General features: G+C 38.9%; 1 protein-coding gene and 2 long non-coding RNA genes across 3 annotated transcripts in view; all 3 read left to right on the top strand.

Moving 5' to 3' along the window:
• Positions 1-24,381, top strand: part of SDK1 (sidekick cell adhesion molecule 1) — a 744,542-nt gene that overhangs the window by 116,631 nt on the left and 603,530 nt on the right. The window lies entirely within an intron of this gene.
• The window catches only part of LOC129637546 (uncharacterized), a 142,771-nt gene that overhangs the window by 14,306 nt on the left and 104,084 nt on the right, over positions 1-24,381 (top strand). The gene's annotated exons all lie outside the window — the stretch shown is intronic.
• On the top strand, positions 708-22,361 carry LOC129637545 (uncharacterized). The gene is made up of 3 exons (XR_008707515.1): positions 708-1,871; positions 2,217-2,315; positions 21,566-22,361. It is a non-coding gene; the product is annotated as an uncharacterized LOC129637545 (long non-coding RNA).

Genomic DNA, 24,381 nt, shown 5'->3' with positions numbered 1-24,381 from the left:
CGTGGAGGCCAGAGAATGTGTCTGCTTTTGCCTGAATTATCTGGTTCACTAACTTTGGTTCTTGATTTCAGCTGGCCTCAAATGAATATTAACCTAGAGACAAATTTTGTAGCCTTCCATGATACTACAAACATTTTGCCATTGCAGTTACTGGTTTATAGTTGGTTGCAATGCTTGATTTAGTGCAGCACTTGAAATGCTTGGTTTAGTCATTTTGATATGTGGGAGGAAGATTTAGTTGGATTAGATTTCTGTTATTACTTTTCTCTTGAGAAAGATAAGGCAGGTTCTTAGATTATTGTATTTGATGAATAAACTCCCCTCTCCCAGGTATCCCAACACCATCTCTGTCTCTGTTACTATCTCTGTCTTCATTTTTATCTCCATCTCTTCTTTTTCTCTCTTCTTCCCTATTTCTTCTCCCTTTAGGTGTATATTAAACAGGAAAAAAGTTCCAGCACAATGACTGAGCGAATTGCAACATTAAAGACTTCTTGGCCAAGAACCTATTAATCTTTGTATGAAAGCCTTTAGGGACCAACATCAAATACAAACATGTTAGAAATCTTTTTGCTGTTCCAGCTCAACTGACCCAGAAAAAATTTAAGAGCAATAGTCACTGCTTAACAGAAAAAAGATACAATTGTAAATTTGAAAAGCTCTCATCTTTAACGTGGGTCTTATGTATCACAAGCTTGACAACCTTATAGATTCCATGCAAGCTGCAGTTGACTTCCAAAATCTGTTTTAAACACAATTTTGCATCGAAGTTTTCTGTGTATTTAGTGATTTACTTTCCCTTTTCGCTTTCATGCATGGGAGAAGGAAATGGCAACCCACTCCAGTATTCTTGCCTGGAGAATCCCAGGGACAGGGGAGCCTGGTGGGCTGCCGTCTATGGGGTCTCACAGAGTCGGACACAACGGAAGCGACTTAGCAGCAGCAGCAGTGATTTATTAATAACTTTAATTTTTGTTAAATAGCTTACTTTGCATGTAAATACTACAATGTATTAAGGAAGTGTTGAGAATTGTTATCCCACATAAGTGTCAATTTAAAGCAGTGCTCTTTTTAAGCAGTCAACTGAAGAAAGGAATGATAACAGAAAAGAGGCAAAAACCATAGATGTGGGTCCATCTGACAGCCTGTTTTTGCTGATAATTTTGGCCTGTTTTGTGGTGGATTTGTTTTCTTTTCTTTGAAGACTTAGACTTAGAGATCATGCCTGGAGTGCTGCTCACCTTACCTGGGGAGAGCCAGCACGACGGAGAGAAGACTAGGAGCTCTTGTTTCCAAAGACCTCCTAATGAAGAGTGTGTTAATTTGATTTTTCTTTCATCAGGATCTGTAAGAGAGTTTTGTACTTTGATTTTAGTGTGTGAAGTGGAGTTTTTACTCAAGTCCTCTCTTGAGTAAAAGTTTTGTTGAGAATGAGTGTTGTAGCCATGCCCCCTCGCACTTTCCTTGAGGAAGTTTGCTTCGCCACAAGAGCCGCCCGGTTCTCTTGGAGAGCGTGGTGTGCTGTAGCTGGAGCTGCCGGGTATGGAAGATCACGTTTCCCCATTTTAACTTTCACAACAACTGAAGTACTTCCATTTCATAGATACTGATTAGCTCATCCTAGGTCAATTTTCCAGCTAAGTGACCAAGCTGGGAGTCTATCCCAAGTCAGCTGACCCAACACAGATGGTCCTAATTGCTTCCCTAGATTGCTTTCCCATGAGGTGCGGCTTGCTACCATCACCAACCCTAACTGCCTGCCTTGGGGGTTCTGCGTTGCGACCCCTGGTGGGCAGTCGTGCTGGCAGCAGAGTGGGTTGGAATCAAGCACATTTTGCTTCCATGTTGACCCCCAGTAAACTCAGACACAGGTCAGAATTGACCCCCTTCATAGCACTGTTTATGTTTTCTTGTTTTATAGGCGATTTTCCTGGAGGAAAGATGGGCTAAAATTCTAGAGCAATTTTTGAAGACTTTCTCTAATTGTTAAGTTTCTATCTGGATCCCACTAATAAGAAATGAAGTTGTATCACAAAGAATAAACTTCCAAATTACATAATTCTTATTCTGATCAGTTAATTGCCATCTATTTGGCTTCACAAGAATTAACAATTTCTAACTTATAGTTTAGTTTTGTGATTCTTAATAATACAAAGAGACTTTTGTTAAAATATTACTGATATAAATATTTTCTTTTTCTCACTATTTTATGGAAGACAATGACTGGCAGAAAAGCAAACTGTGTAATTTCCAGACCCACATGTTTTGACATGTGACTTACTTAAGGGGGCTGCTGTTCAAAGAGGGAAGTAAAGGTAATTGATCTCTATGCTATTTTACTACCCCAACTCGTGATTGTCTTCTGTGGGGGTCTTCTGACTTACTCTGTTTGTTCCCTCCACTCCCTTAACCTCCCTTCTGTCTGTGGTCACTGTCTGGAGACCTCATCCTTTCTCATGGATTTATGGTGATTACTCCCACACTTAGATTACTAGGCTCTCTCCTCTATATTTACTTGTTAGTCACAAGATTGTATAATGAAACTGATGCAGCTTTCTTTCCACTAGAAATATTAAAAAAAGGCAGGACTGGTGCTCTTGACTAAATGTTAGCTTTGGAAATTAGGCCTAAATTATGTTTTAGGTTGTAAATGAGTGTAGCATGATGTGGCTTGCATCCTAAAGTTATTTTAAAGTGTTAGTTCCATAATGGTTCCAAACAATTACATCATTTTATTTTCTATATAATATGGATTTTAATTGTGACACTAATGAGTATGAGCATACTTTGCATTCACTCACGTAAAGCAATTTGATGAGTTAGTGAGGTGACATTTGATGGATTCAGTGGGACTTTAGATCAATTTGCATTTCAGTGGTATTTTATGGCTGACTTCAAAAAACTTATTTTAAATAGGATTTCTTGGTAAGTTAAAGGATTTAGGGGGATGATTATAAAATAATTGATTAAAAAATGTGCAGTGTTAGTTTTCATTGAACTTAAGCTTGTATGAGTTAAATTTAAAACCTAATTCAATATTTTTTAGGTTTTATATTTTCCTGAACCTCTTTTGAAGTATTAATTTTGTCATGCTTGTCACTCTAATCTAATGATGATTTGATGTTTGCAAACTGAATAAATTTGTATGCAAGGAGTTCTGCTGTGTTTTTAATCAATGAAGATTAAAATTTGGCAACTATAATAAAAATTGAAAAATTTTAAATAGAAAATGAAAATAATGATTATACTTTAGAAACTACTTTTATTGATGTTCTTGTCTATGAATCACGTAATATCTTTCTCATCTTTCTATTCTGTAACATTTAGAAGGTGATTGAACCTTAAAAGAAGTAATTACTACTAAATTGTGAAGAGTATGTAAATTAGAACAGAATATTTAAATTAGAACAGAATCCTTGTGCTCACATTCTTCCGCATTTCCCTGAAACATTTGATCTAGAGTTGCAAATGAAAACCAGAAGAATGCTGGACTACTTTAAAAACTCATCTGCCCTCCCCAGGAACTTGCATAGACAATAGAATGTTCTCTAATGAAAGTATATCTTTACTTCTTTATTACTTATTGATAAAAAATGTAGGGCTTAAAATACCTAATAGATCAGTCACATGAAAAGTAAGATTCCTGGGTTAGATATCCAGAGGGCAGCAGTTACTGTTCATAGTCCAGGAGAGCCCGGTATAGTTTAACATTGCTTTTCTTTCCCAAAGATCTCTTGACACTAAAAGACAATTAATGCAATCCTTAAAAGATGCATGCAGGACGCTTTATTGTAGCTCTTCACCTTTGCTGGTCAGTGCCCTTCAAGTGGAAAGGAGAGCTTCCAATCAAAAACAGACCTAAAAACTGAGCTGAATGAGTAGTAATAAATGAGTCTTAAAAAAAAAGAACTAACATTGTTATTTCCTAGTATTGAGAGGCCACCTCTCAATAAAAAATGAATGTGATTATTTCCAAGGCTGAAATTTGACTTTTTGAAAACGATGATTTAGCTTGATAACACAAATGTTTAATAGTATATGAAAGGCAAAACTTAAAAAAAATCATATGGAAATTTATGACACCTGTAACTCATACCAGATGTCAGCAGTTAAAATCAGGTATGATGAAGCAGAATAAAAGCTTATTCACATAGCTTTGTAGAAGCTTTGACTGAATAGAAGCTTCATCTTTTGTAGTACTGTAACTTACTAGTGAAGAAACCACATAGTTGATACCCCAGAAAGAGATAATGTGTTGATAATTGAGAATACTCCTTATATGTGTGTGAGAGACTTGACAGCATCTTTATCACTATCTCATTTGATCCTCTCAATTCTGAGACATTGTTAGAGCAGGTGGGATTATTTTACATTTGACAGATGAAGAAATAGAATAATTGTTATCCAAGGCTACATGGTTAACATTTGTAACTAAGCTCCAGACCTTTCAAAACTCTCCTTCTCTCCACAGTGCTTTTAGGGTGCTGTGTGGTATAGTCCTTTGATTCCTTTGACTTTATGTGTCATATTTAACACTAAGCCAAAAATTTGCTACTAAGATCTACATGACATTGCTATTTCATATTCTCAATATAACTTCTGCTTATAACATGTAACGAAGATTATCCTTTTATAGTTATGTTGTCTTCCAGCTAAATTTGACACCTCCATTTACAGACCAAAAGATAGGATGAGCCCCATATTCTGAATCACTCCTTTCTTTAGCCATAGCCTATTCCAGACCCTCAGGAAGAGAGCAGCCTCATCAGCGTGTGTGTTTCCTGTTGCTGCTGAGTCTGCGCTGCCTGTGCCATCTATACAGCACTCAGCCACAGAGACAGCACCAGCCTCCTGAACTGTCTGTTGGGAAGGCTGCTAGCCCGTGCATTCCTGCCACTGGTGGTGTGCGAGAAAGTTGGTTTAGCACTGGTCAAGACTGGCTCTGGCACAGCCGATCTCTGGGTCCCACTTCTGCTGCTGCTTGGTCGGTATGGGGCCTCTCATCTTCACTGCCAATGCTCATCTTTGATTCTTTGTTTTCCTATTCAAGTTCTTAATCTTTCTTGCTGTAGAATCTTCACTCACTTTGGACAGCCCTCATATTAGGTTCTAAAAAAGTTTATTCTTCACTAATTCCCTCATTGGCAGTGATCCTGTTGTTTTTTTTTGAATGTGTAGTTCACGGAAGTCTTCAGTTGAGCCTCAGCTGGTTAGATACAACATAGTGAACACATTTTTTTTCAAAAGATGAATAATGTTAAATTTCCCCTGAGTAAACATTCCATGCATTTGTTTACATGCCACTTTCTTGCTAAAAACCGATAAACTGTTTCTCAGGCCATGATTATACATGAGGAGCATGCAAGCTCTGGGTCCAGCTGTTTCACTGGAGACCATTATTGCACTCCTTACAAAACTGTGGCGAAATAATCATGAAAAATATTAACTTGTTTGGAGGTGTGGTCAACCTTTCCCAGGACTGACTCAATGGACAGCAGTCAGCTCTGTGCGAAGATACAGAAGCAGAATCAAAAATTCCACATGTTAATACTAGTCCTGATTCTGTATAGGAATGATACTGGGAGTCAGTTTTGCTAGGAATGTCCTGTATTGGCTTAGCTAATACTTTCCACTGGGTTTTCAAAAAAACGTTTCTCCTACTTTTTAACTTGTTTCTTAATCCAATACACTTTTGGATGAACTATCAGACTTTGCTTTATAGAACAGAAAAAAATTTTTCATTCATGCATTTCTTGGTTTTATTACCATGTTGTAAACGTATCAGTTTTGTGAGAAGACTGTCAGAATGGCCAGCTCAGCCCTGACTACACACCGAAGAACTCACCCCCACCAAAAGGCCCTTTTCTTGTGCTCGAAGCATCTAGGTGAATCAGAATGGGACATGAATGAAAATAACTCCTAAACCTATCATGGACTTCCTAGGTGGCTCAGACACTAAAGAACCCACCTGCAATGCAGGAGACCAGAGTTCGATCCCTGGGTGGGAAAGATCCCCTGAAGAAGGAAATGGCAACCCACTCCAGTATACTTGCTTGGAGAATCCCCATGGGCTGAAGAGCCTGGTGGGCTACAGTCCATGGGGTCGCAGAGAGTCGGACACAACTGAAGTGACTTAGCAAACCTATACTGTACATTTTTTAAAGTTACAGCTCTATTGAAGTGTAACTGACATACAACAAGCTGAAAATCTTTAAAGTATACAATTTGGTAAATTTTGATGTGTATATATCATGAAATCATCACCACAGTCAAGGTAGTGAACACATATATTCCTCCCCTCAGGTTCCCTTGAGCAGAGTGGTAATTCCTCAAGCAGGTTCTTTGCACATGCCTCCCTCATCAGTCACTGAATCTGCTTTTAGTCAGTGTAGATTAGTTTGCATTTTGTAGAGTTTTATTTAAAATGAAAGCATGCAATATGTCTTCTTTTTGTCTGGCCTGATTGTTTTGAGATTCATCTGTCTTGTGTGTATCAATTGTTCATTGTTCATTTTTGCTACCGTGTAAATAGTATATCGTGTGGATGGGCCACAATTAGTTTATCAGTTCATCTGTTGATGGATATTTGGGTTATTCTGAAGTTTTGTCTATTACAAATAAAGCTGATATGAACATTTTTGCTAAGTGTTTATCTGGACTTAGGTTTACATTTTTCTTGGGCAGAACATAGGAAGGGGGTAGTGGGGTCATATAGTAAGTATACTTTTTAAGGACACTGTTTCCAAAATGGTTATTCCATGTCTGGTTTCTTCACATTCATGCCAACATTTGGTGTGGTCTTCTTAATTTTGGCAACTCTAATAAACATGTAGAAGTTGGTCTTAATTTGAATTTCCCTAATGACTAGTGATTTTGATCATCTTTTCATGTGCTTATTTGTCATCCATATATCTTCTTTGGTGAAGTATCTTCAAATCCTTCATCCATTTGAAATTAGGTTGTTTGTTGAATTTTGGAAGTTCTTTATTTTGAAAGCAAGAATATCAGGTATGTGCTTTGCAGAAATTTTCTTCCTGTCTGTGACTAACCTTTCCTTGTTCTTAATAATTTCTTTTGAGGAATAGTTTTTAAGTTTGATGTGGTCAAGTTTTCCAGTTTGTCTTTTTTGTGCTTTTGGTATCATATCTAAGAAACCTTTGTCTAATCCAAGATCACAAATGTTTGCTCCTATGTTTTATTTTAGAATTTTTTTAGTTTTTAGTTTATGCTCCATTAGGAACTATTTTTTATACATGGTGTGAGGGATGGATCTTAGTCATTTCCTTCTTTCTTTTTGGTAAATGGATCTCTTATTATTCTAGTACCATTTGTTGAAAAGGCTCATTTTTTTCCTCCACTGAATTGCCTTTGTACTTTCTGGAAATCTTTTGTCCATGTGTGTATGAGTTTGTTTTTGTTTTGTTCCATTGATCTACTTCTCTCTCTTTATACCAGTAGAATAAGATTTGATTACAGTAGTTTTATAATAATTCTTGAAGTTAGGTAGCATTAGCCTTCTGTCTTTGCTCTTCTTTTGTTCTCCTTTTTCAGAATTGTTTTGGCTGTCCCGTATAAATTTTGGGACCAGCTTGTCATTTTCTGACAAAAGGTCCGGTAAGATTTTGATTGAGATTACAATTGAATATATAGATCAGTTTGGGAAGAATTGAGCCTTAATGAATATTGAATCTTTCAAACCATGGACAGGGTGTCTGGATCTCTGAAAATTTAAAATCAGTATCTGGGTTCAAAATGTAAACCACTCAGGAATCAAGAACAAAGCAAAAGAAATACCTCAGGTGCCTCACAGATTAACCAGTACACTGGAACAGTGGTCTTTTTATCCCCTCAGTTTTGTGCTGTAATTGACATAGCGCTATATAAGTCTGGGGCTTCTCAGTGGCTCAGTGGTAAAGAATCTACCTGCCAGTGCAGAAACTCCCATTCAGTCCCTGGGTCTGGAAGATCCCCTGGAGGAGGAAATGGGAACCCATTCTAGTATTACTGCCTAGAGAATCCCATGGACAGATGATCCTGGCAGCTGACAGTCCATGGGATTGCAAAGAGTCAGACACAACTGAGAGACTGAGCATCAACACACTTTGTATAAGTTCAAGGTTACAGTATAATGACTTGACTTACACACATCATAAAATGATTATCACAATAAGCTTAGTGAATATCACCACATATAGATACAAAATTTAAAAAGTAGAAAAATACCTTTTTCTTTGTGATGAGAACTCAGGATTTTCTTTTATATGTAACACATAGCAGCGTTAGTTATATTTATCATGTTGTACGTTATATCCCTAGTGCTTATTTATCTCATGACTGGAGGTTCATTCATTTTGACTGCCTTCATCTAATTCCTCCCTCCTGCAACATCACCCCTCCCCCAGCCTCTGGTAACCACAGGTCTGATCTCCTTTTTTATGAGTTTGTTTGTTTTCAAAGTATAATTGACCTTCATTGCTGTGTCAGTTCCTGGTACATAACATAGTGGTTTGATATTTCTATACACTTATTAGTCTAGTTACCATCTGTCACCATAGAAAGATATTACATCTAATTAAACTATCTTCCCACACTGTACATTTCATACCCATGACTCATTTACTTTATAACTGGAAGTTTGTATTTTTTTTTTTTTGAAGTTTGTACTTTTTAATCTCCCTGTCTTCTGGCAACCACCTGTTTGATCTCTGTACCTGTGAATCTTTCTGTCTCATGTTTGTTCATTTGTTTTGTTTTTTAGATTTCTCATATACATGGAATTATATAGTAGTAGTCTTTCTTTGATGTATTTCATTCAGCATAATGCCCTCTAGGTCCACCTGTGTTGTCACACATGGCAAGCTTTTGTTCTTTTTCATGGCTGAGTAGTAGTCTATTCATTATCCATTCATCTATTGACGGGCATCTAGGTTGCTCCCATGTCTCAGCTATTTTAAATAATGCAGTGGACATGAGAGTGCAGATATCTTTTCAAATTAGTGTTTTCATCTTCTTTGGATAATTGCCAGGAATGGAATTGCTGGATCACATGGTTCTATTCTTAATTTTTTGAGAAATCTGCATCCTCTTTTACATAGTGACTACACCAATTCATTTATGTTTACATTCCCATCAACAGTGCATGAGAGTTCCCATTTTCTGCATCCTCACCAATACTTGTTGTTTGTTGTCTGCTCTGACAGGTGTGAGGTAATACTTCATCATGGTTTTGATTTGCATATTAATTGGCTGTTTAGTTCTTGATCAGTTCCCCACAGAATTTTCATTTAACGTGAAATGTCTAAATGTTAGATGTCTCACTCAGTAGAAACCTCAAGCCCTCCACAGGCATCTTTGTCGCAAGATGCCAGTCAGTCATAAACAGGTGTACTCACCTTGTCTGCTGATACCACACTGGGTGGTGAACATTTTGGATGAAAATAAGAGGGGTTTAAGCTGGAGACCCAAGAATAGTCAGATCCTCCCTTGATCAGCTAACTCTTGGTTGGAATTTCCTGCAGGAAAAGCAAAGGAATACATGCAACAAAGATGAGACCATAAGAGCAACATAATTCTGGTTATGAAAGGAAGAGGTCAGATATCACAGGTATCTAGATAACCACGCCTTTTATAGAATTATTGCCTTTCATATTGCAGCTTCATATTTTTCTGAAGGAGTGTTGACGTAGTATGAGACCGGGCTGTGATACAGACAGTGGGATTGCTTATCGCCGCCAGAGCTTGGACCCGCCAGCCCTGTGCAGTCAGTTATGTGAAGACCACAAATAGAATGGTGAGGGTCATTGCAGACAAACCACCAGTCCTTCAAAGACAAGTCAGAACTCTGTCACTGACGATGTGCCTGTGCTGTTCTCTTATGTGGAGAATACAACCTTATGAGCTAGGGTTGTGTTGTGGTTGAGGACGTGAAATTAGCCTACATGGATTCAGATTACCATTCTGCCTTTGCACATGTGGCGAGTCCATTTCTCTATGCCTCTTTTCTTTAAAGGGTACAGAAAATTGTAATCATAGCACAGAGATATTAAAAATGAACACTTGGGTTTGGTGTACTTCGTACATTTTGTGTTTTTAGCATAATGCATTTTTAATCTTCCGTTTCATATGTTCTTGCTGCCCCTGACTACCTGTGAGAGTGTGAACTGTGTGTTCAGTAAACAACTTTTGCTTTACTTTGTGTAAATTATTTGTTGTACTCACCCCATCTCACCTCTTGCATTCCCTCTTACTTTTTTGATCTTTTCTTTTCACCTCAGTCAGCCTTCTCTTTTACTTCAAAACTAATTTCTTCCAAGAAGCCTGCCCTCACACACCACAAATAACTTATAGATTAGAGGAGGGATGGGAAATATCTTTACTTCCACAACCTCAGAAACAATCTCTCCATATCCAACCTGTAAAAATAAAAAGCCAAATGATTTTTATATCCCAAAGCAAAGAGAAAAGTTTTAGCATTCTATCCTGAAACTTAGATTTCAAAATATTTTGTGTCCTGTCTAGTAGTGCTGAGAGTATTTAATAAGCATTGATTAAAAAAATTAACCATTTTCTGCCAATTAACAATTTATTTTATTTAGCTTCTTATTTCTGACAATTTTAGAATAGGAATAAGACAAAACTACTAAACAAAGGTAATAGTAGCTTGAAAACCCTTTATGTCACATATATTAAATTTGAAATATTGAAACGCTAGAATCCAAATTCAGAAGTAATTAACCAAAATAGTTGACAGATGTCAGCCATGCTAATAAAATTTGTATACCCTGAATATTTTCCAGCTTGTAATTAACTGCACAGATGATGTGATCTGATTTTGTCACTAACCGCTTATTAATGAAGGAGATAATGACTAGTTACAAAATCCATAGTACCAGCTGAATACCAAGTTTAAACATTCCCCATCAGCTGGCACCAGTAGGAGTCATACAACCTTGATGTTAGTTTGATTTGTGCTTACTTTCTTCATCTGTGATTGCTGGGGGAAACTGAATTTGCTAACTTCAGCTTTAAGTGACCTTGAAGATAGTAAATCTATTTTTATTTTTTAGCCAGCAAGCATAATGGCTTTTATTTTTAGATTTTTTTATTAAAATTTAATGTCATCAGGCTAGTGATATCACCAGTGAAAGTTTAAAAAGTGCAAACAGATAATGTCAAGTTCAGTTAAAGCCAAGCAGAACATAATCTGCTAGTATGACTTGAAGATCTGAATGTAGGATACTATTAACATAAATAGTTCAATCACAAAAGAGCATTATTCATTATTTTCATATAATGTGACATTTACTTTAATATAGAAGAGAAACACTCTTCAGATGGCGAGTGAATGTCTAAGCATAGACAAGAGATTGTATTAGGTGTTTGACTTCAGATCATGTACTACTTGTGATCATGAGCCCTCGCTCCTGTCTTTCATCTCTTGTCAACCAGCGCTGTGGAGCGCTCACTGTATGCCAGACCCTACGCCAGTGTTGAGGATAGAGTAGTGAGCCAAGGATTCGATAATCTCTGAGTAGCTTATACCCTAGAGGGGGGTGGATAGATAGTCACTCCAGAGAGTCTAACTGTGGTGTTGTGAAGGCAGGAGCATTTCATTGTCACTGATGCTGGAGGTCAAGAAAAGTTCTCTTAAGAATGGATTGCTTAAATTCCAACCCAAAGTTGACTAGGTGGAAAGGGAGGAAGAGTGTGCAGGAGACGGACCGGCTCAACACAGGGTCCCTGTGGCGGGAGAGAACAGCCACTGAGTGGACAGGGTCTAGGAAGCCAGTTTCAGGAGATGTGTCCTATGCTGTATTGTAAAGGGAATCCACAGGAGGGCCTAAGAAAAAGAGGGACCATGATTAAACTTCAGTTTTGAGTTTAAAAAAAAAACCAAAACTACCAAAAGTCTATGACTGCAGTTGGACAATAGATTGCAATGAGCTAAAGTAAGTGTGGACCAGAGCAGTAAGGGAGCACCTAGAGTTGTTTTGCCATAGCGTGGCGCCTGACAGGAAGCGGAAGGGCTCAGGAGGTGCCATGGAGCAGCCTTCCATCCCTGTCCTGTCTCTAATAGACCTCTGTAGCCCTTGCACCGCTGTAGAAACCTTTACCCAGCACTGCTGTTCTCTTGTGTGCTTTTTCCCCTGGAAAGGACAAGTTAGTCTAGTTCTGTCCTTATTTATAAGACAGATGATTGATACCTCCTGAGCCCAGGCCCCAGCTCTTTGCTCTCTTCCTTGGGTGGTCTCTCTCTCTCTCTCCAGTAGAGTGGTCTTCAGTATTTATGCTCCTCTGCCAGCTAGTTTGGCCTGTTTGACATTTGCACTTGGATGTCTCGCAGACATCTCCAGTTTCACATGTGCTTAGAGCCCCTTTAGATTCCCCTTTTCCAAACTGTTTCCTCTGCTGCCTCCTCACCTTTTCTCTTTCTTACTTTTGTATCCCTGTGTTTGGGATAATACGTACTTGTTGAATGAGTGGGGGAATTCAGCATATAATTTTAGTGGTAGGTAGTTCTGTTAATAAGAACAGGGAAGGCTCTTTCCTTATTCCATCCAGGAATAAGAAAACTCCATTCATTTTAGAAGAAAGCTATAGTTTTTCAAAGTTCTTTTAAAAGAACCATCCCAGAAGAATGGGAGGAATGGTACCTTGATACAGGGCAAGAGCAGCCGTCTAGGCAGCTCACTTGGCTTCTGTTTGTAAGAATTTGTGTTAGTTTGTGTTTTTCCCAGAGGTGTTTTGCTGGAGTAGAATGGTTATTGTCTAAAAATTTTCTGTCTTGTTAGGTTGTGTCCTTCCTTATGCTTTGGTTGTTGGAGGAAGTTTTTCTTGGAGTTTTTTTGTCTAGTCCCATTGGGGTTTCTGGGTTGCCATCTTCTTCAGCATCTGATCTGGGAAAAGGCAAAAAGAAAACTAAGAGAATATACGGCTGTGTCATTCTTTGGGTCCTGGGGTCCCCCTAGCCAAGCTTACTTCTTTCCACCTCTCAGAAGCTTTTATGATTGTTTTATAGATTAGGTTCAGAGTTTTTATCTTCACTTAGCAAATTGGAGAAGGCAATGGCACCTCACTCCAGTACTTTTGCCTGGAAAATCCCGTGGACAGAGGAGCCTGGTAGGCTGCAGTCCATGGGGTCGCTAGAGTTGGATACGACTGTGCGACTTCACTTTCACTTTTCACTTTCATGCATTGGAGAAGGAAATGGCAACCCACTCCAGTGTTCTTGCCTGGAGAATCCCAGGGACGGGGGAGCCTGGTGGGCTGCCGTCTGTGGGGTCACACAGAGTCGGACACGACTGAAGCGACTTAGCAGCGGCAGCAGCAGCGGCGGCAGCAGGAGAAATAGGGAAAAGTACATGTACTTCATCTTGATTTGGAGCTGGAAGTCAGGAGGCTTTCCTTAATGATTATATATCTTTTAAATATAGTTTTCACATTAAATCAGAATATTCTCTTCCCAGGGTAAAGGAATGTTCAGCCAGTTTAACTTATACGTGTTTTATGCATATTTGTCAGTATTTTGGTTTTGGAATTTTTGATAGCTTTGTATAAATCTAAAATGTTGCTAATAATCACAGTACTGGTTACTGTAACTTAGGGAGCTTCTGCTGTGCACTCGACACTCTGCACACCATCTCTAATCTTCTCTTGACCCCTGTGCATCAGGTTGTGTTATCTCTGTTTTGTGCATGAAGCATCTGAGGCTCATGGAAGTAAATTAACTTAGCCGAAGTCACAAATGAAGAAATGGTTGCGTAGGGTAAGAACCAGAGTTTGTCTAATACTAAAATATTTGCCCTTTGCCTTTATCATACAGTTGCAGAAAATTGGATAAAATCTTAGAGTTAGCAAAATTTCCACAGCCCTTCTGGAAACAAAATTAAAATTACTCTGTCAATGCTTTGTTTGACTTGCATTTAAAATAGGATTTTAAAAATAGTTTGGGTAAGAACAAGCAACTTTCAGAAACTTTATCCAGTTAAATACTTTGGATCCATTCAACTCTATCAAGTCTCTGCTTTTAATTTTCTCTAGCACATCCCTGACAATGTACTGTAAAACAGCATTTGTAGAACAAGTTAACTATGACTTTAAGCAATACATGTTTTCAAACAAGATTAAACTGTATTTGAATTCAATCCCTGAGAAATAATATTAAATCAGTGGCACTGCATAGAATTAGGTTAATATCCTAGAGTATTGTTTTAGCCACAAGTAGTTTTGGATGTTAAACTCTAGCGTCAAGTGTGTTTGCTTATAAGATTATTGCTTTACCATGAATTTATTCTCTTCAAATTCTGTTTCAGACTTTCAAAAAGTCTTTACGTGGCTCATCTTTTTAAAGACTGTGTTATCAATAGAACAGCTTTCAAGAAAAATGTTGAGAAAAAGATGGATGGATTTCATGAAGGGGAAGTTAATGAAGTTATGTGAAATATGAATGAATCTGATGTGCTGGGTTTTAGGCCCCTTTTTTGTGCAAGTGACAGGTTACAGAGCTCTGAACCTGAAATCTTATTAAAATGTTAGAGGATGGAGATAGTAAATCTCATCTTGAAAGTGTTCTCTACTCAGCAGGTTGTAATTCAGCATTATTTGTATCTGTTTTAATATATTAAATATTACACATTAAACTACTTTAGAGGAAACAATTTTATGTTCAGTACTTTAATTACAAAAGTAAAATAACCTAATTGTAACATTTGAAGCAATTAGCACATTATGAAGGAAACATTAATTTTCTGCCAGCAACCTCCTCTTTGTCCTCTTTCCCTCTTGCCTACTAATGTTAATATCAGATTAAAATAAATACGTTTATATTAAAACAAAAACATCAGAGAGTTTATCTTTCCGCATCTTTTTCCATGTTCAAGTACACACACACACTCTCACACTTACACCCATGTACATCTCAAATGTATTAGACCTCACTAACAGCAATTCTGTGCTCCATAAATGGGACCATTCTCTATACATATGAGTCTTCAAATTGCCTTTTTCCTCTCCTTCCTTCAGGATGATAGATATATATCCAAACTATTTAAAATTAACTAAAAGCTTCTCTTGTGGCTCAGCTAAAAGAATCCACTAGCAATGCAGGAGACCTGGGTTTGATCCCTGGGTTGGGAAGACCCCCTGGAGAAGGGAAAGGCTACCCACCCCAGTATTCTGGCCTGGAGAATCCCATGGACTGTATAGTCCATGGGGTCACAGAGAGTCGGACACGACTGAGCAACTTTCACTTTGACAGTGTTTAGTGTCTGTAGTAGGGACAGTCGGTTTATTCACAGTGTTTAGTGTCTGTGGTGAGAGAAGGCAATGGCACCCCACTCCAGTACTCTTGCCTGGAAAATCCCATGGATGGAAGAGCCTGGTAGGCTGCAGTCCATGGGGTCGCTAAGAGTCGGACACGACTGAGCAACTTCCCTTTCACTTTTCGCTTTCATGCGTTGGAGAAGGAAATGGCAACCCACTCCAGTGTTCTTGCCTGGAGAATCCCAGGGACGGGGGAGCCTGGTGGGCTGCCGTCTATGGGGTCGCACAGGGTCGGACACGACTGAAGCAACTTAGCAGCAGCAGCAGCAGCAGTGTCTGTGGTGGGACAGTCGGTTTATGCAGTCATTCCCTATTGTTGGATATTTCAGTAGTTTCTGGTAAGATTCTTGTTTTTGCTTTAAGTGACATTTTCTGACTATTGGAGATGTTGTATATCTTTTCATTTTCTATTAGCCACTTCAGTTTGGTATTTCCTCTTTGTGTTACTTGCCTATTTTCCCATTGAATTGCCTTTTTGTTTTCAATTTGTGGGAGTTCTTTCTGTATCAGGCATTAACTGTTTGATCATTTATTTTTGAACTATTTTTTTTTTTTTACCAATCTGTAACATTTTTGAAATGACAATATTTTTTGCTATAGAATAAATACAAAATTATGTTCTCACAGTTATCTATATTGTCATGAGTTTCCTGTCTTCCCTAGTTCTACACATATCCTCCTAAATGCTCGTAGTCTGAATGTTATCGTTTTACTTTTTTGTGTGTGGAAATCTTTAAGTCATCTGTAATTTACTTTTATGTATGGTGAGATGCAGGGGCCAAGCTTTGCCTTTTTCTTGATAGCTAACCATTTATTATGCTAATGGATTTTAGTAAATAAACCATCCTTTCCCCCTCAAAATTTAAATGCCATCAGTATTCTTTTAAAATATTTAAATGATTACATTTCTTCTCCAGCTTAACCCATTTTCAGAAAGGTAATGACTTTTTAAAAGCAGGATTTAGTAAATTGGAAAGGTTATTTCTCTGTGCTCAAATGTCAAATGCTACCTGATACTCTTCATTGTTGCTGACTGAAATTGCAAGCACAAGAAGGATTATTGCTATGAACAAATCCTCTAATCAGGATGCAACTTAACAATTTTAAGACCCTGGGTAAAAAGGGGAAAATTTGAGATATTCATTCAGTGCCTCTACAAAAACAGTAACATATAACTACTATGAAGAAAGTAATTTATTAAATATAAGAAAGAAATCTTTTTTTCTTCGCAAACATATGCAGAGAACTTAGGTTCCCAGAGGCCTTCTCTCTCCTCCATGGCATAGCCTACATAGGGATGGCTCTCTCGGCTGAGGGCATCTCAAAGCTTCTCCTCCAGGGGATCTGAAGGCAAACTCTCCACTTGCCAGTACTGTTTGGGTTATCTTTTAAGTATTCCCTGCACAGAGATATCAAATCCAGGCATATCTTACTTTCATTCTTTGTGGAAATTAGTCTTTGGGATTGGTTCTACAACAGTGTGCTTTCCAAAATCTTTTTGCTGAGGAATGCTGATTGAGTTTATCTACCATCATACAAGTAATGAAAGAGAGGAAAAGTAACTTCAGTGTCTCTAATCAAGAGGTAGCAGCAAGAATTATATTAATGACAGATTTGCGAATACTTGGTTATATATTCCATCACTATAATGATCGAGCATCCTTGTAATTAGAAATAAGCTCTTGAAGTCTGTTCAGAGCCCATCGTTCTTGTTGTTTAGTCACTAAGTTACATCCAACTCTTTGCGACCCCATGGACTGCAGTCTGCCAGGCTTTCTGTCCATGGGATTATCCCAGGCAGAAATAGTGGAGTGGGTTGCCATTTCCTTCTCCAGTGGATCTTTCTGACCCAAGGATCAGACCCACATCTCCTGCATTGTGGGTGGATTCTTCACCACGGTGCCACCTGGGAAGTCCCTCAGAACCCTTTTAATGGACAGCTTAAATATCTGACAGTGAGACCTAAGTAAATAGAATGCTGTATTCCTAGGATGGAATAGTATGTCGGTAATGAATCTTCTATTTCAATGAATATTTATGGTAGATAAATATTCTCACAATATCATGTTTCATGATAAAGTATCATCTACAATAGATATCCAGCATTTAAACTCAAAAGATACCAGTAGAAAGACTTGTGGGACTAACTTTTCACTCATTTTCATTTACCAAATAACATGAACTAAAATGAAATAGTTAGAAAGGTAAGAAAATAGGAGGAAGCCAAGGGAGGAGGAGGTTTTCTAAGGGATGCCGTGGTTAGTGTGGTCAGTTGTTGCAGAGAGCTCCCATCAGCTCAGTCCTTAGAGGTGCCTTTTGGATTTGGCAACAAAGAGGTTATCAGTGGTATAGCCAGACTCAGATTTCTGAAGTGGAACTGAAAGATGGAAGCCAGTGGGGACTGAATAGAGGACTGGAGATGAAGTAGAGACAAGCATACAAGTATTTGATTTCAGTAGGTTGGCTGTCAGGAAAGTAGACAATACAACAGCTAGAAGGAGATGGTGTAGGGCTAAGGGAGGTGTGCATGTGTGTAAGATGAACAAAACTTGAGCAGTATCCTAAGTTTCAGGGATAGAGAGTGAAAGGGGATGAGGGAGGTGATTGACACAAGATCCCTAAAGAGATGGGGGAGCATGGAGCTCTACTGAAAAATGGGGAGCCCTTCCCACTGTGTCAGGAGAGAGGGAGGGAAAGACACATAACAAGGTTCAGGCAGGTTTGGGTCAGAGGTGAAGTAAGCAGGGGGAAGAATGAAGACAGATGCATTTTCTTTTGTGAAGTAAGAGATGCCTTCTGAGGACAGAGAGAGGAGAGAGAGGACTTGGGGACCCTGGTCAGGGAAGGGAGCTGCCTGGCAGAGTGCGTCTGCACAGGACCACTGTCCCCGGTCCTGCTGATGTATTGATGTGGAATCAGAATTAAGCAGATTTAACTCGATTTCCAACCCTGAATATTTGTTGGAAGGACTGACTGATGCTAAAGCTCCAGTACTTCAGCCACCAGATGCAAAGAGCCGACTCGTTGGAAAAGACCCTGATAGAGGGGAAGGGGATGATAGAAGATGAGATGGTTGGATGGCATCATCCACTCAGTGGACTTGAGGTTGAGAAAACTCTGGGAGATAGTGAAGGACAGGGAAGCCTGGTGCGCTGCAGTCCATGGGGACACAAACAAGCAGACACGACTTAGCGGCTGAGCAACAGCACCAAAACCTAAATTTCATTATCTTTCACCACATAAGATATTTGATACTGAGAATTTATGTGCAATATAGGACTGATTTACTGAAATCTAAGCTAAAATAAATATTTGATGAGCAACACACAAGTAAAATTAAATAGTTCCATCAGCCTTTATGAACCCTGCTCTGCCTGATTACTTTCCATTTTGCTCTCTTTCCAGTATCAATACTTTTCCTTCAACTATGAACCGCCTGTATATGGCCAATCACACCAGTGCAGTAAGGAAGAGCCTTGATAGCACATGAAAGTGTTGCTTTGGGCAGTTGCCAAGAAAATGGACCCCAAGTAGGAGTGTTAACATACTCTATAGGTTTCTCTACTTATGAGCTCCGTCTATAATATTTTTTGTATATAGAAAAAATAATTTGTTCAGAGCTCATTAACATGAATAAACTGGTATCTTAGAACAGGAACAGAGGGCTAAATTTTTTAAGAGTTAGATTTTATAAATTTGTCAAAGGTTATTGAAACTGACTCACATGATTAAAAATAAGTCACAGACATTTTTGAGTCTTGTCTGTTAACATATGTGGGCCTTTGTCATTTCAGCTTTCAGCTTTCTTTGGGATGGGTCAAGTGTACATAATAAGCCACAGACACTTTTGAGTCTTGTCTGTTAACATATGTGGGCCTTTGTCATGTCAGCTTTCTTTGGAACGGGTCAAGTGTTCATCTAAGCTCCTCAGAATAAGGGGTCCCTTCCCTAAGGACTCTAGGACGATGGTGCCCTCTCGGTTCTCATGCTGGCTGTACGCGGCTCTTGCTGAGCACGTGGCTTCTTGCTGCCGCCCTCTAGAAGCAGGCGGTTGATACTAGAAACCGGCAGGTTGGGAGTTATATACCAACATATTGATAACATGAATTTATTAATTCATTCTGAATCATAGGGAAATTCTTACAGTAAACATCCGTGGAATAAAGTTAACCATGGGATTGTTGTATCAAAAAGTAAAAAGCAAGAAAGTTATTTGGAAAATGCATTAATGACAAGTCAAAACCTTTACTCCTAAAATGTCACATTAAGAAAACTCTTAATTTTCTGTATATTTGCTTCAATACTAAGAGCTCAAAGTGCCTTCATACAAATATTAAAATTCAAAGGAATACATGCCATTGTGTGACTTCTTGGAATTTCCCTTCCTTCATCCACCAACTTGTTAGAAATTCCTGTCATTTACTTTTCCCAAAAGTCTTGTAAGGTTTTTTTTGATGAGTCAGATTTTTGTTGCTCGCCCTGCTGAGGTACCCCTTTCGTCTCTCCCTCCTTTTGTTTTGTGGCTCTTTCTGTTTTTGTTTTTTTTTGTCAGCACAGAGCACATTCCATTGTGAAGCCCTTACTGATGTCAGCTGCCCTGTCCCACCTTATTCAGCGCGAGAAAACTGCGTGTGGCCGTTGTTATCTTTAATGCCGCACTCCGTTTGTCCCAGCTTTGCTTCCTCAGCTCCATCTGCTACTGCCATGAACTGACCTAACCTTTGCTGGTTTAGAGACTGGGAAACACTGGGCCTGGTGTGTTTTTATCTGTTAGGTGGGTCTTCATAAGGTACCCTGCCATTTTGTTGTTCCTCCAGTGCTGGCAGCCCTAACCAGTTCATTTCTTCTTTCCATCTTTCCCAGTCCTTGTGGGGTGAAGATTCAGCTCTTCAGCTGACCCTGTGCCTTTCCCCAATCTGTTCCCACATGTATTACGCACATTGTCCCCTCCCTTCCTTTCACGGTCCCAATTTCACAGCTTTTGGTTGAATCTTGAACATGGCGTCCCATTTTTATAATTAGTAATTATTGTTCCTGGCTGGCCCACACGATGGACTGTGGAAGATATGTCTTTTCTTCCCAAGTTTTCTGTGTATCTATTACTGGTCTATCCCTGAACTCTATAAAATTCAGTTTAATATGGCCAGACATATGAGGTGGCTTATCATTTCCTTTTTCATCTTAGAGATGTTCCTCCAAGAGGCAGGCTTCAGTCTGAGCTGCTTGTTTCCTGGGCCTTCTGTGCAGCCCCGTCTTAAAGCTTCACATCATGCTGTCCATCTGCTTCCTTCACCCATCTCCTTTGGGGTCTCCTTAGCTCCCTGGATTCCATGTTTTTTTCCCTTATTTTGCTTCCTATTTCTTGAAGCATACCCTCTGGGAGTTTCCCGAAAATGCACATGAGAGATGTACAGTTTTAGACACTTTTGATCTTTGAAAAGACCTATTTTGCTCTCATACTAGTCTAGGTATGAATTTCTTAATTATTTTCCTTCAGAATTTTCAAAGTGTTGCCCACTGCCTTCCAGCCTCCAGTGATTCTCTTGGGAGATCAGATGTCATCCTAATTCTTGTATCTGACATATAAGAAGATAAATACTTTAGGATATCTCTTTATCTTGGATGTTTTGAAATTTTGCGTCAATAGACTTGATGTGGTTGTGGCATTGGGCTGGGTCTTAGTGGGCTACTTTAATCTGGAAGCTCATCCTTTTTCAGAAAATGTCTAATATTATCTCTTTAGTAATATCTTTCATCTTATGTCCCTCTTCTTACTTTATGAGATTCTGCTAGAGTATAAACTCTAAAACTAGAGAGATTTTTTATCTCTCCTTCTCATTGTTTTACCCCAGTGCCTGGTACCCTGCCTTTATAATGAAGTACTCTGTACAATAAATATGGAATGAATTTATAAATGAATTCTATTTGGCAGTTAAATGTGGATTTATCTTCTAGCTGTTTTTGCTCTTCTTTTTACAAGTCTTTTTCTTTTTGTTCTATACACAGGGAGATTTCCTTCATTGATCATCCCACTTTCCTGCTTTTTTTGTCTGCTAATCCATTATTATTTTCAAGAGCCTTCCTTTTTTCTTCCTTTTTTTTTCTTTTTTGTAAATCACATTTATGTTCAGAGTACTGATAGGAAATAGAATAATCTATAAGTATACAGTCTGTCTGGAATTTGTTGTTATATATAGTATGAGAAAGTACAAAAGTCATTTCTTGCATATTATGTGTTTGACAGAGCGTCATTGTGACTGTGCTCATCCAGCCTGCAGCGCACCGCAGTGTCACGCGTGTCGCAGAGCGGATGCCCGTGTGTTAGCACTCGCCCTTCTGCTCAAGCAAATAGAGATTCTGTTTTATCATTCTCTCTCGTCTATTGTGCACTATTACCATACTATCTCAATTATTGTAGTTTAATAAATGGGATTTATATCTGATAATGAAAATGTCTACATTTGTTCCTCTCTGATACTATTTTGGTCAGTGTTGGCCTTCCTGTATTTCCATGTAAGTTTGTATATCAGTGTGTCAGATCACACACACACAGATACTCTGCAAAGACTTGAATGGGGTTATGTTGTCCGTAGATGGACTTGGGAACAACTGATGTCCCTACAGTACTATATCTATTAATCCATGACTTTTGTATATTACTCTTTCTATTGTAATTTTTATATTTAATGATGATAGGAACCTGAACTTGACATTCCAGGGGTGTAGGCCTCATTCCAGGGGTGTAGGCCTCATAGTTCTTCTTTTTCCCACTCCAGGCATCTGTGCTCAGCGCCGTTTCTCCATCTCTGGAGCTTCTGAACTCAAAGAGCCATGCAGGTGTAAAACATTCCTCTCTTTCTGATAGCTTTGATCTAAAAACAAATAAATGCCTTTTAGTATTTTTAAACTATGACTTTTTTATCATTTGTGAAAATTATTTTAAAATCTTTTATGTACTTATTTCTGAGTACTATTATACTGATACATTTTTCTGTGAAGTGAAAACATAGAAATGCACATTTCATGTATATAAAGCACTTTTTTGGGACAGAGAAACTTGTTTTTCTCTATTAAAGCAAGGTATAAAAGTTAAAACTTGAAGTGTCTTTCCTATCAATTGCTGTTTTTTTTTTTAAGAAAAGTTATTTTTTTTTAAAGCAATATTTATAATATGGTAAGTATTTGCTTACTGCTTGTTTCACAGTATGTGTTTAATGTTTATGGTGTGTGTACATATGTGCGTATCTATACACACATATAAAGTATTTTGGCTGAAACATATTTCAATTTTAATGCATTTCTCAGTTCAAGTTTTTAATAGCAGATTTTTATAGTCAAGTTAAGTCTTGACTTTAACTATACTGTGCATTAAATTCATCCTTAACTGGAGAAAATATACATTTATATGATGTTTTTCCTTTAGATTTGATGTTGAACTATATTAATAATATCATACTTGAAACTGTAAGTATATTTGACACTGAACTAATAATAGTATCATATTTGAAAAATATTCATAGTTGAATATTTTGAAGCTAAAATTATTACTAGCTGAAGGTACACTTGGAGGAGGAGTTCTGAAAGGAGGGCCCGAACTCCTACAGAGGTTGTGTCAGAAAATGTGAAAGTGGTGGAGGCAACTCTATAAATGAGGCTGCGATGCGGGAGATCCCAAAGCAAGCTGGAACTGGGCGTCCACTTCGGAGTGACTGGTAGAGTTCTGCGGATGAGCCCTCATGGCTGTTTCGACTGGTGGTCCGGCGCGGCTTCTGGGATGAAGCGGAGCCCTCCTGTCCAGTTTCCCACTTGTGTCAGCGGATGGCATTCTCCAGAAACTGTCATAATTTTTCCCATCATTTTTATAACATGCAAACTCAACTATGAATGAAGCTATTTAAACCAACAAAGGAAAATTAGGAGAAGTAGGTACTTAAAGCATAATGAATAATCTCAGTATAATTTGAGACCTCAGCAATTGAAGACTAAACCTGAGAGGAGATATTTCTAGTAGAGATACTCTGGTGTCCCTGACCATTGGTTTTTCCTGTCATGTGATGGCTATGGACACTTTCTTTTTGACTGGCCCTCCACCCCTCTAATTGCTGAGGTTTGTATGATGTTTTTGGTGGGATCAAGCCCCCCATGTACTGGAAACATACTCTTCCTGATTAACCATTTAATGGAGGATGGGAAAGGTCCAGGAAGGGAGGTAGTCCCATTTTTTTTTTTTCTTATCATTCGCTTATCTGACCATTCAGGCGCAGGACTTGGAAGGACTGGAAGGAGTGCCTGGTGATCCGGCTTAGAGCATGGTTTTGGTGTTTACGGAACCATTTTACAGTCTACCATGGCGCATTCTGGGGAATCAACGATGAGCTAGCCATAGGTCTAAATATATATACAACGAACCACAGGAGCTTGGTGAGGAGAATTTTATATTAACCAAACCCTGGATATGTTCACATGGCCCTTGGCCTTCCTGAATAAAAGTTGTAGTGATTTCTGATCGCTCCTGTTTCCTTGGGCTGATTGTAAAGCGTATACACAGATCCCTGTACGTGCTACTTCAGGATGTGGTGGTTTTTCTCTCCTCACGTGGGCAGCTGTCTGAGGTGAGGTTTTGTTACTGGCGACTCCTTGACTTCTGCCTCGTAGAATGGGACTGTTGGGCACAGTGGCAGTCATGATTTAACACGTGAACAGTCTTGGGAAAGGAACTTTTGTCTAGTCCTTGGGGTGTGGAGAGGGCCTGCGGGTCCCCAGGCAGATTCCTAGCTTTTTACACCAGCTCTGGGAGCTGTGTTCTGCAGGGCGCGGAACAGCGAGGGGCTCATCAGGGACGCTGCTGCCCCAACAGGGAGTGATCGGAAGCGCGGCAACATCGATTCGTGCTTGCTCTCGGGTGCTGGGTACATTCTCAGTACTCGCCTGGAGAACAAAGTGAGCATTGTTCTTTCACAGACAGGATCCTTACCTAGCTGTGTCCTAACCTCAAGAATTCAGTTGGGTTGTGTCTTGTCAGTTGGACTCCTTAGCTTGGGCTGTGAACTCAGCCTTGCC

This window comes from Bubalus kerabau, chromosome 23 (assembly GCF_029407905.1).
Source record: "Bubalus kerabau isolate K-KA32 ecotype Philippines breed swamp buffalo chromosome 23, PCC_UOA_SB_1v2, whole genome shotgun sequence".
Taxonomy (NCBI): Eukaryota; Metazoa; Chordata; class Mammalia; order Artiodactyla; family Bovidae; genus Bubalus; species Bubalus kerabau.
Note: the sequence above shows the minus strand (reverse complement) of the source record. Positions and strands in the feature narration are given on the sequence as shown.